Source organism: Passer montanus, unplaced genomic scaffold, assembly GCF_014805655.1.
Source record: "Passer montanus isolate IOZ18808 unplaced genomic scaffold, ASM1480565v1 scaffold148, whole genome shotgun sequence".
In the NCBI taxonomy this organism is placed as follows: Eukaryota; Metazoa; Chordata; class Aves; order Passeriformes; family Passeridae; genus Passer; species Passer montanus.
The window spans coordinates 1-13364 of NW_024361829.1; positions in this window are offsets into that span (position 1 = coordinate 1).

Here is a 13364-nt window from a genome sequence, read left to right on the forward strand (position 1 = left end):
CTGCATTTCTTCCGCCGATTACCACAGTTCAGCACAAAGCAGTCACCAAGAAGGGAAGCACAGATTTGGGTACAGGGCCATGCTCACATCTACAGAGCCTGTGCACACTCACAAGCAGAGAGCCATGCACACTGATGCACACATGCAGAGTCACAGACCCTGGAACACACAGGCACACACACTGGCACATATGCACAGCATTCCCTACAGCTCTCCTTGCCCTGATTTCTCTGTGTGTCTCTCCCTGTGGAATTACATCATGGTGGGGATGGGGACAGGAGAGGGGAATATGGGTGGGACATTGTGTCACAGTCTTTTTTTTTGTTTGTTTGTTTCCTCATACCACTTAATCAGTTAATTATAGACACAATTAGTTAAAACATGCTACTATAAAGAAAGGCCATGGCGGTCTTGACATGAGATGAACCACATCTACTGCCTGTTACCGTCTGGGCAATATTTAACTGTTTAGCCTCACAGCACTCCCAGTACTTTCCAGGACTCCCAGTGGAGTCCTAGAAAGAGAATAATAGCACCTTCTGTGCCTTTGGGGTAGGAACAGACAGTGCTGTCCTAAAGGAAAGGTCAAAGAGAGATCATGCTGGATTCTTGCCTCCTGCCTCTTACCCCACAAGGTCGGGAAGGCACAAAACTCAGCACCTTTTGCTGTCCTGTCTTCCCCAGGGGCTTGACTAGCATGACGGAGAGGATTAGAAGGATGTATTGAGGAACACTGCTAGTGCATAGCACACATGGCATTCCTCACCCCTTACATTAGGAGAGGAAGGGAAGAGGAAGTGTAGGTGACAGTAGAAAAACTGTTGTGTTTTGTCGACAGGCACCTCTTACCCCTTAACTGAGGGAAGGTACCTGTGGACCCTGTTTCTGTTGAAGGCAGCTCACAGTCTCTTGGGGATCAGGCACACAGGATAAGGAAAGCTCCAGGCCTCTCTGCAGGGTTGACAGTGACTTTGAAACAGAGTTCATCATGGTATTATCTTGAACTGAAAGAAAGGTTTTGACACCCAAGCTCTTCTCTTAACTTGAAAGAGAAGTAGCACTTGTTAGTGCTAAATGAAATAAATAGGGCAGGAGATCTTTCTCCTTTTTAATGCCTTTATTACAAAGATTCAGCTCAGGCTGGGGAGAAACAACAGATCGCCCACACCGCCGCTACTCCCAATAGTGGCACGGAGGAAGAGGATGATGCAGCTGTGTCCGCTGGTCTGCAGGCAGAGCTGGGGCTTCCGTCCTCCAGGGAGTAGTGGGAATTCCACTTTTTCAGTTTAACATTCCAGGTCCTCTTTCTAGTTAACATCTTTTTAGGTTAGGGTGAGAAGTAAAAAGGATCCTAGCAGATACTGGATTAAGTTCCTCACCTTTAGACATTACCTAGGTCTCTTAATTTCATGTTGGCTCGTTGTTTTTAGGTTTTTTTCCTGGAAAATTGCAAAATCTGGTGAAATGCATTCTCATCTGCATACCAGCTCTGATGTCACTCCCCCCCTGCTACCTGCAGGGTCTGGTGTCACTCCCCGGGAAGCAGAAGGGGGACAATTGCGCTGATCAGCAACCATTAACAGGCAATCGAAGAAAAACTCTCAACAATAGGTGACTGCAACATGAAGCTATCAACAACAAATAGTCAAACCTTCAACTTAACAGCAACTGGTCCAACTTGTTTTAATTCTGCAACCTTAATATAAAATTGATAACTTTTTACTCAAAACACTAAATTTGAGTGTAGAATGACTATTCTGTGCTACACTTGACTAAAAGTTAGAGTTGACAGATAAAAAGGTAGGAGGCAGCAAAAGGGAGGAAAAAAAGCATACACCATGTCTCCCTGATCTGTACTGGGGTTGTTATTTAATTTTTATATGGATATTTAAAACCAGACACATCCAACTCTTCTTTCAACTCACCGCGGCCTGTACACCTGGTTGGATCCAGTCTCCCTCTTAGTCCACTCTATCACACAATACTGCATAACCTTATCTTCACTCTTGGTGTTGGGGTCACATCTCCACCAGGTTAGTCTTCTTCCCAGGGGACTGTTTAGGATCATCCTTTCATTTTTCCCTCCCCTTGGGAATTCTTTACTTGTTCTTAGGCCCATTTCTTTCTTTCAGCCCTTTGCAACAAAAGCCCCCTCTTAATAGCTACTCACAGATCTTTGCAAGATAATCTTGCTTTCTTAACAGCTAAGAGAAGACAAAGAAAAGAAAAAAAATTTAAAATCCCTGCCTTTCTCTAAGAAAGCAAAAGCAAACAGAGAACCAGCGAGACATTAGGCTACTCACTGCTCCTGCTAAAGTGAGCTGATGTGATTTCTGCCCGGGCTTCACTGCACGCTGCCAGTATCGGCTCCTCCCTCTCCCGGCCCACCCACCAGGAGTTGTGGCTTCCACTCGGCGCCAGGGAGTGCGGCGGGCTGGGGCTCCCGCGCCCCCGTGTGCTGCTACTGCACGAGTGCCCCCGAGTCGCTGTCGCCCACGTGGATTCCCGGCCCGAAAACCCCGCCGAGCGGGTCCGCCCCGCCGGGCGCGACCGTGCTGGGCGCCTCGCAGTCGCCGCCGGCAGCCCTGCACAGGAGAACCTGCGGCGCCGGGGCTGTACCGTGGCTAGCGCTTTCGGTCCCTGCAGCTAGCGGCGGCCCTCTCGCTGCCCGCAGCTTTCCGCCGCTTCTGGTGCCCGCCGACTGCGGTTCCCGCTGCTGGCGGCCCCGCGCACACGGAACCTTCTGATCTACGAGCGCGGCCCCCACCGATCGGCGGTTCCAGCCACCGGTGGCCCCGGGTCACCGCAGCCCACGTGGATCAGCGCCCGCCCGCGGGCTGGCCCCTGAGCACCGGTAGTGCCGCGCCCCGAGGCGCTGCAGCACTTAGCGGCAGCCTCTTACCGCCCGCGGCTTTCCGCCACTGCCCGCCTCCCGCGGCCCTGGACGGGCGTGGTCCTTGCTGTTCTAACACCCCCTATAGCCGGTGACTCTCAGCCTAACGGTCCGAGGTGATCTTGAGTTCCTCTCTCGCTTGCGATTCCCTCCGTGGGTTCTTTTCTTTTTCTTCCCTGCCCCTCTTTCATTCGCATCCTGCCTTTTGCGGTTCTCCCACTTCCCTCTTACTTCGCGTCCCACCCTATATCCTCCGAACCGTGGCAACGATACGGAGGTGGGAAAGGGGACTATGGGGAGAATAGAGGACATCTAAACAACAAACCACAATAACAACCTTACATCAATAAAACTTCTTTAATATACACAAAATATTAATCCCCTAATTGTGAGAGCCAAACATTATATTATCTATCTATAATATTGAGTCACATCCTCACTGCTTTCTTCTGAGTGTTATAGCACTTTATCAGTTCTCTTTTGTTGTTGAGCTCTTTTTACTGGGAATGACTAGGACATCAGGCCTGTAAGGACTTTTTTGACAGTGCTGATTTACATGAGGAGACATACGGGTTTGATGAGGTCTTTTTCCAGCACTTGTTCTTATGATAAGCATCCCAATTCATTTGAAAGCTCTTCTTGGTTTGGTGAATGTGAAATACAAAGCTGTGTTTTGTGTCAGGTACATACAGACAACATGTGTATTTGTGATTGTGATGTGTGGAAACCGACCATGGAACAGTTATAAAGATGAATTCTAATAAATAAAAGAGGAAGTAAAGCATGGAAGGAGGCCTTTGAACCTATCCTTATTTCACAATTAACCTTTATAAGTCTTAAGTTGACTTAGGAGCATTTGAATTAAAGCTTTAAGGATGTTGCTGTTTGGCAGGAACTTTCTGCTTGTCGTTAAGCCTTAAAGACTTTTGCAATAATAACCTTTTGAAGTATAATTTTAGAATATTGCTTGTAGTAAGGATCTTTGAAACTATAGCTTTAGAATATATAAGAAGGAAACATGCTTGTCTCAACGCCTTAACAAAACAGTGAAAAGCAGCTTGAGAAGGGAAGAGGAACATAAACTCAAGGACTGATAGTTTCGACCAAGGGAAGCTGGACATCACTGTTATGAGATTTATAGTCCTTGCAATTAAAAGGTGAACCCACATCTGGAATCTGGTCCTCACCAGCCGGGAGACTTCTTTCTTCTTATGGAAGCCGGACCCCCACCATCTGGGGATACTCCTTTCTGGGATACATCCTGAGAAAAACTAAATCACAATAGTGTATAGAATTGTGACATAAAAATTGGAAATAGAAAGTGCTGAGAAAGCTTATATGTACCTCTATAAATACCTGTAAGCCTCAACTATTGGTGTGCAGTTGGAGGGAAAACTTCCCCCACTGTACCCAGCGCTCATACTTTACCATATTAATTAATAAATTGATTGCTGCTTGAATATTGGCCTAGTCAAGCTTCTCATTTATAACATGAATACGATTTTCATCTTGAGAGATCTATCATTTTTCCATTCATTTCAGGCATACACATGGACTTAGGATCCATTTGTGGTGCTGTCATTTGGGATGAAGTCAGAGGATCAACCCTATGGACATGTCAAATTAGAATCCATTTCCCCTCTCTTAGCTTGTTACAAGCTGCAAAACAGTGGATGAAAGTTTCCAGTTAATTGGCAGTCAAACTCTGTATGGGACTATGTGCTGTACCTTGCAAAGCTCTCTGGAAGGACATTTTTTATGGTTTTTAATTCATAGAACATCTTTTCACTGGACCATTAGGGGTGTACTTGAGCTGCTCTAAAAAAAGTCATATGAACTGATCCAGTGGCTGCTTGTGGTTTGTCTGAAGTCTTTCATCAGTCATCCTGAAACTACAGGGATAGTGACTTCCTGACTGTCTTGAGGTTTGGAGGGATTTAATTAGAGCCCAGGATATGAGATGTTGGATTTTTGTGAATCTTTATAGTCTTCTAATTTTGAAATGTCCGTTTTAAAATAACACTGTGATAAGAATAATTATTTTCTTTTATTGTTAGTGTTGTTATATGCGTACCCTTAAAATTAGTGGGTATTTTGGGCTTAGTTATGGCTGAACATCGTTAAAAACAAGACAATATCTCTCAAAAAAAACCAAAGAACCAAGCAATCTCACAGTTTTCTCCTGAAAAACCATTGGTTCACAATAAAAAGTGAAGTAATACTTTGAGATGAAGCACATAAGTCACCTCTCTGTGGTGTATTAGATTTTGGCAAATCCACAAATTCTCACTTGAAATGTCATTTTGACTGTCTATTATAATAATATTAAAACATTTCCATTTGCCATGCAAAAAACTGAATGCAGCACCAGTGCTAGCTGAACTCAGCAGACAATTTTACACTCCCAAAAATTGGGCAAAAGAAGGGAGATTAATTTTAGATATCCTGAGTACGAACCAATATCAGTTGGCCACAGTTTTTTTAAGGTCAGTGTACAGTCTAAGATATAGAAATATACTATTCTATATGTGGTTCATCTTACCTTGCAAAAGATAACTTTAACTGCTTAGAGGAGCCTCACTGTGGAAAATCTCATCTTTTTGTTATAGGTAAAAATTGATCGAGCCAAATCAATAATAAAAAAATAGAATTTATTGCACAACCGGTATACAGTCTCGAAAGCCACCAAAAAAAGGACAGTGTTGACCCTGGGAATCGACACTGGGTGAACCGTGAGCCGACCTTTATCGCATCGGACCTGTCTGTTCACCCCATCGTCTGGTGGAGTTAGGCTTTATACCCTTTTTGTGGCCCAAGGGAGAGTCTCTCTTGTTCTTTTCATAGTCAATCATATTCATGTTGTCTCCTTTCTTCAAGTTGAACTGGACAATACAGTTCCTGGCCAGCCAACGAGCGCTAGTCAAACATATTCATGTTGTCCTCTTTCTCCAAGCTGGGTTTGACAATGTAGTTCCTGGCTGGAAATTATGACTGAGGTGAAGTTACAGGAACTTGACATTCGAATCCAAGTTCTCCGATAGCTCCTGCTATCTTGATCTCAGCACTTGATGATCTCAGGTGCAGTTGATCTCCACCCAGGCTAAGTTCTTTCCGTTGTAAATTAGATCTCTCTCTGCTGTTGGCTGCAGTTTTCGCAATGGTATGTAGTCCTCCCATAGAATGTAGCAATCCTCAGACCCCGCATGTGAGTTTAAAACATTCTTGTATACCCCTTTTAAACATTATAACATATATCCACTTCATATTCCATAACAGCATAAATTACCTATGTGTCACATTTTTAACAGCATAACCAGGTAATCTAGAAATACCTCTGAAATGCTGGCTTCAGGTGTGAGATAGCAAGTAACAGGTGAGAGGACTAGGTGTAGAATCTGCTCTGGTGGGTGGGACTCATATAGCAGCAGCTCAGAATTATAGCCAGAATGAGTCTGGTTTCTGAGCAGCCTCAATTATTAATTGCCCCAGCATTACATGGTCAAATATGCTCTAAATCAGTCCAACTCCCTCTCCTGTCACACAAGCCCCTTCATACATGTGGTACATTTACTGCAAGCAGGAGAAACAGTACAAAATGCTAAATATTTTGATTTGCTATAATTTTCCTAAAATAATCAAGAATTGAAGTTATAGCTTTAGTGTCAAATGATGCAATGTTGCAGCCAGAGGTTACAGATGGCCTGGCTGAAAACCCTCCTGAGGAGGCTGTCAGCAACTGGCAGAATGAAAGCAAAACCACTTTCAAACAAGCACTTCAGAGATAATACTGAATTAAAACAGAGCCATGGCAGGGGTTCAGGGTGGATTTTCTCAATATTTTATCAGTTGATCATTCAAATATTTTGATACAGAATCATTTACATTCAGTTGTGAAGTACATGTGCTTTTTGATACCTGAGTCAGTCCACTCCATGAAAATAAATCATCACAGGAAAAATAAAAGAGCAGAGACACTGTCCCAAAGGTGGCGCAGTCCTGCGTCTGTGGTGGACAATTGATGAGACTTTGATCCTGTTTTAATAAAAGTTTACCATCAGTACTCTTTTGCTGCTGAGCTGTTTGCATCATTTCACCTTTCACCGATGCAGGTCCATGTTTCTATAGCTTGGATGTATAACAGGGAGTGAAACCAGGAGTTTTCAGTTATAGGAGAGCTTTGGGTTTTAAAAAAAGCCCTGTCTCCCCCCTCCCATCAGCCAAAGCCCAAAGGGAGGATAGAGATTTCCTCATGTTCCACGTGCCAGCCTGTGAGGAAGGGGCAAATGGCCTTGAGCTGAAATGACCACACAGGTTGTATCAGCAAATGTCATGTTCATGCACCTCTCTTTCAGTCTCAGTTCAAACTGGACTTGGAAATGACAAACACCAAGTGCAGATGACACACTCTCTCCCACATGAATCTCAGAAGAATACATTCTATTCTTTAGTCCTAGTTTAAGTTCTGTTGTACTCTGAAGTTTGAGTGTTATCAGCACATTATTAAATCATTGTTATATCCATAAAAATATCTGATGGTCTGGTAGTCATTTCCCATGTGTAAAGCCAAAAGCTAACACTTTTTAAAAAATCATAAAAATTTACAACTTTAGATTTGTCTTAGTACCAGATGTTTAAATTAAAAAAAATATTTTAAGTATAAAATAATAGATGGGTAAAATTTAATGGCAAACCATGTCTGTTTACAAGTAATTTTGATATTGAATGTAATCCAAAGCTTTACTGTATCTTAAGGACTTCTGCACTTGTCCTCTCTTTTAAGCATTTCCATACTTTATTTTCTTACAAAGAAAATAAAGTATTTATTTTTTGCTTTTTCTTTTTTTCTCTTTGCTTTTTCTAGCTATATTAAATTGTACATCTAATCAGTGTTAAAATGGGAAACCTTTATCAATCTTGGCTGCCTTTCTTCTTGTGCTCAAGACAGCCTAAAGCAGAGGAAAATGAAAGTCAGCTTTGGAGCTTAGAACACCAAAGACGTTACATTTTTACAAAATTCTTGTTTAGTTGTTCCCATTAAATATTAATAATCTCATGAATTGTCAAGAGGGATGTTAGATATAAATGAAACACATTAGACATCAAAAGAGAGAGGAAAAAAATTCAGGAAAGGCAAGTTTCAGAAATTAGGAAAATTTACATGGTATCAAGTGTGAAGTAAAGCTATTTAATTGAAGTTCTCCACAAAACAAATAAACAATGACAAGAAAAAAGAAAACCCCCACAATGTACTAGTTCTGTCTGTTGGGCTTTAGTCCTTTAATTCTCTGAAAGTTTGTTGCACTAAAATGCAATTGGTTCCATGTTTTATGTGCTGGCGATCCCTGATTCTTCGTTTCAATAAAATGAAATTGCCTGTACCAGCACTTATAAGCTTTTCGTGGAACATCTAGGAAGAATGCTGGCATCTCCTTAAAGACTTTTTGCATTTAGTAAGTCTTTTGTTCTCATTTAATTCTAACAAAGTCATTGTGCTTTCTTTCCTTTGAGCTGATCAGGAAATTCTACATACCCACCCTGTTTACCAGAGCATTGCTAACAGTGAGGCATTGACACATGCAAACTAGGGCAAGGAGGTGGATTACTTTTTAAGGTGTCATGACAAACTAAGCAAATTTCTAATTTCTTATATTTTCTGTAAGAAAATATTCTGCTTTTACTTGCAAGATGATATTGGATTCTGTGGGTTAGAGCATTGAGCATTTACTCATACAGCTGTGATGTCAAAGAGCAGGACTACATCAAACAGAGAAGGAGCCCCAAGCTGTTTTCCACACCAGGTTCAGTGTCTGAACGAAGACTGGCCGAAACCTTATCCTTTGAGGAAACTTTCTGGGTTGTTTCTTTTCTCAGGATTCAAGACCTACAACTGCTTTTAACCATTGGATTTTTAGGTGCCCATGCCTGCTGAGTTCAGAAGGATGTTGGGACTCCTAGTAACCTGCTGAAACCTGAAACCTAGTCGCAATTGTAATTTTTTTTTTTACCTTGAATTCCAGACAGGAATTTTAAAGAGGTGCTGGTATTACTGATTTTAAAAAAATATGTTTTCAGCAGTCTTTGTTGTTCAACAAACTCTTTCAATCTGTGCCCCCTTTCCCTCCCTTCAAACTCCATTTTTCCTCACAGCTTTTCCTGAATGTGACCATTACTGCAGGAAAATAAAATCATCTTCAATCCTGCAGTACATCGAAGCCACTGCAATACCTACCCTAGAACATATTCTATGAACAAGAGGGTTTTTTATTGAATCAATGAGAAGAAAATTTTAAATGTTGTTATGAAACTTGCTTGAACTTATTTTTTTATTGATACTTCTATAACCTGGTGAGTCAGGGATCACTCACTTCCTATGTCTGAGTATAACATTTTACATTTGCTCTTTGCCTTGCAATTGTAAATCTGCTGCCTCCAAAGTTCCTACTCACAACCTTCACTTTGATCTTGGGGTTAAACTGTCCAATGCACAGGTATTTTATCTATTTTCCATTACAGAGGTATTTTCTTTGTCCCAATTCTGTTTTTTTAATGGCTATTTAGGCAAAGTAAACTTCCTATTTAACTAACTTTTGTGGACAATGATTGTTAGCTATAAAGAGATTAACTCCCTGTTCCTGATGTAACACTGCTGAATTGTGTTATAGAACAGGAACTCCTGTCCCTCAACTGATAAATGGGTTTGCATTTCTTTAAAAGGTTGAAATAAAATGCAAATACAAAGGCAAGAAAACTTTCTTAATAGTAAATTATTTATTACCATAGCATAATAATATTCTCCAGAGTGTGAATTTGCCTTCTTTGGCCAAACCAGATGCTTTTCCTTCACCTTCCAGGTCCTATTGCAATCTATTGTCTGTGCAATGAAGAGAAAATTGAGAATGCATATTTTAAACAGGCATTTTCCTGGTGACTGACAGATATTTTGTTGTCTTGTAGATCCGTCTACCGAGGAGCTGACGATGAAGTTGCAGATTGTGATGCTGCTGCTAAAGTGACATTTCTCTTTCAAACATGCCAGTTACAGGAAAAATACCACATATAAATTGGATTTAAAAGGCTTGAAATGACTGGGAACAATGTGAAATGCCAAATGAGTGGAGCAAGGCTTCAGCTCCTGTGTCTATAACACAACTCAGGTTCCCAGCAAAGCATGAGCAGCTGGAGTGAGTCCCTTTCTTTTCATGGATGCGCTTCCCCTTCCATGGGTTTTGGCCAAAGGAGAACTCTTCTGGTGCTGTTGGCTGGAGCTGCAGTGACATCTAGTAACTGCCTGCCTGATTACAGCTGGGACTTTCACAAGCTCTATCCCATTATCTCCAGCAGTGAGGAATTCCTATAGCAGGACTTGCTCTTTCCATTTCCAGCATATCATCTTCCATTAGAGCACGGGGCAAAATGTTCTCAAATACGGAGAGAAAAAAAGTGATTTGTTCATGCTTACACATTCCTTAGAGTATAAAATCGTGTTTTGAATTAAATTTTAATTAATTAGTGATCATGTCTCTTCTAAATAAACCTTCCTGCTTTTTTTTTTTTTTTTTAACACTGTCCCCATCTAGCCAGTATGCCAAAAGAACTACATCTGGTAGTTACTGAATGGACTAAATTTACTTCTTATATAATATTGGAGAGTTAACAATGCTATAAATTTGACAAACCCATCAAAAAGAAAACTGCTTTTTCAGCTGTATTGTAAATAATAGCTAAGCTAAGCAAGGAGGACTCTGCATGATTTTGCATGATTTGCAAGCAGTGGCTTGAAAAGTTTTTCCACATATTAAAGCTTACCAACACTACTGTAAGGATTACAAAATTCCCATTTTAAGCAAAAAGACACAGCAGTTCTTAGAAGTTTATGTGTAATCAGAAAACCTTATTTACACCTTATACTTTCTCAAAGTCAAACTGTATAAATGAAGGCTACATCACAGCCTTTGATAAACAGCCTTTGAATGCGGAGGAAGCTTTTGTACCCTCAGATGGGCAGTAGAACCAAGTTTGGAAGGGGTTGTGCAGGTGCCTTAGAGAGCAGAACAGCAAGATAACTGTGCAGATAACTGGCAATCAAAATAATTATTCAGTGATTGTTCTCTATTTCCAAGCTTAAGAGAAAGCAATGGCTTTTCATCTTGAAAACTTCACTTAGTTTTTTTTCTTGTTGATGAAGAAAGGAATTCTAAACCACCTTTCGTTCTTCCTGAGATCCTGACTCTGAGAAAAACATTTAAACTCTTATGACCTTGGAATTCCACCAAGAAGCCTTTGTATTAAGTACCCTTTTCACTGTTTTTTTAATACTCCTACTTTTCTCCTACTTTAACTAAAGCTAAAACAAGCATGTTTATGTCACACAGTGCTTTTAAATTTCTACTGTTGTCTTTTAAAGTCCAAGCACTGACAGCTAATTACTTTCAAAGACCATAGGTTAAGGTAACTAGTAGTGAAGTCAACGGCATTTCTGTTGATTATGTCCTAAAACTGCCTCGCCTAATTGGAAACAGTTGGCTAGTAAGTTGTGTTTATAACTAAGCTCCCTTAACCTTTAAAATCACAAGCTGTGGAGATTCCTGCAGTCCCCTGGTGTGTCTGGAGTCACATCTAACACTGACATATTTTACTTCTGAGGTTTCTTCTGATTAGAGTTTGAGCTTATAAAGTGATGTGATCCTGTCCACAGCTTCCAGCCAAGGGGAGCAGAGCACACTTTTACATCTGTGAATAACACACAGAGTGTTTTCTCTCAGCTTGAGTGTGATGAACTTTCAGGAAAGTTCTTGTATTTGACATTGTCTAACAACTTCCATGGCCTCAACAAAGTGGGAATTTTCCTTTGTTTTATGAGGGAGAATGTAGGCAGAAGGAAAACAATTGCTCAGATCTTGACTTGAATGCTGACACACAGAGTTGAATCCATGGAAAGCAACTAGAAAATGCAGATATTATTTGGAAGTGAAGCTAGGAAAGAGCCTGAACCCTTCGCTGCACTGTACAGTAAGAAGCCTAGACCATTTGCATCTCAGCAAAATAATTGATCAGTACAAATTTGCTGTATGAATTCTTTTAAGCTTATTTTTAAGGCTCAGATTTGTACATGAATGTTGTAGTGTGTTTTTATACTTTGTAATGGTTTTGCCTTTGTATCCCCCTATTTTTCCCAAATGGCTTACCCCAGATTGTACCCCCTCCCTCTACCTGTGTATTCCTTCTCCTGTGTTGAGATCATCCCCAAATCCCCGCCCTGGCTCTCTGTCAGTCACTCAGCATCCCATCCTCTCTATCTAGAACTTTTGGTCCAGGTCGAGTGATTAGTCCGAGGCCAGGGGTCAACCCCCCAAGTGCTACCCCATACGCTATCCCAAATATCCATTCCCTAAGTTTCCGTACCTGAAGTTTCTTTTACTGGTTAGCAAACGTATCTACTTTTGGTTTCCACCTTCCTTTAAATGTAACCTTGGCACCTCTCCGGGGGCTCTCAGCAGCAGGCCCCCTGAGCTGTGGGAGCTCCCAGGAGCTCAGAATAAAACCTTGGATTAACCCCTGCTAAGAGTCGGCCCTTTTACCCTCTACCGACATCTCTGGCGTCTCCTCTGATGCAAAGGCGACTAGCCCAGCTGCCTTCAGTATCCTCGCGGCACCAGAGAGTGTCCCCTTGCTGTCAGTTGGGGCTGGCCGGGGTTCTTGGGAGGGACCCAGAGAGACAGAGACACAAGAACTTTTTGAATTCTTGCCTGATTTACACATTTTCTCAATTACATGAACTTGGAACATATTGCTTAATACATTTAAATTCTTTTTACTCTGTGATGAGATGGCATAATTTTGTACATTTTAAGGGACTTATTATCCCCTATGTTGCTGGTTAACTCCATACTGGTTATTGTCCATCACTGGAAACCTGATCCATATGTGGAACTGTGCTCACTGGTGTTCACATTGGACCTTAAAAACTGAGTACTGACTGTGTGAATTATAAGGCAACAATTAAGCATGAACGAGGAATCATCCCAAGTGAGGAGCACCCAGCATATTTGATTATTCCTGAACAAAATCACTTACTAAGCAGACACCACATTCACAGAACATTGGATTCCCCCTTTATCCCACACAGATGAGTAACTTCTGAGTCAGGCTTATTCTTGGCTTCTGGGAATGAGGAAACAAAGGTCTTGTGGTGACTCGTTTTGCACAAACTGGTTGTTTTCAGAGTAGCGGCTTTTACCACAGGGTGAAATAAAAACAGCTGCCAAGAGCAATTTGAGTCAAAAAGGCAGTGGCCACTGGTCACAGCCCAGACACATCCATGGCTCTGCAAAGCCCTGACCTCTGTTGTGCTGCAGCCCCTCAGCATATTCATGCTTCTGAACATATAACATTGAATTTTGACCTTCATAAGCACTACTGTGTTGAATCTGAGTGGCAAAGAGCAGCTCAGCTGAGCAGGCTCCTCACCCTC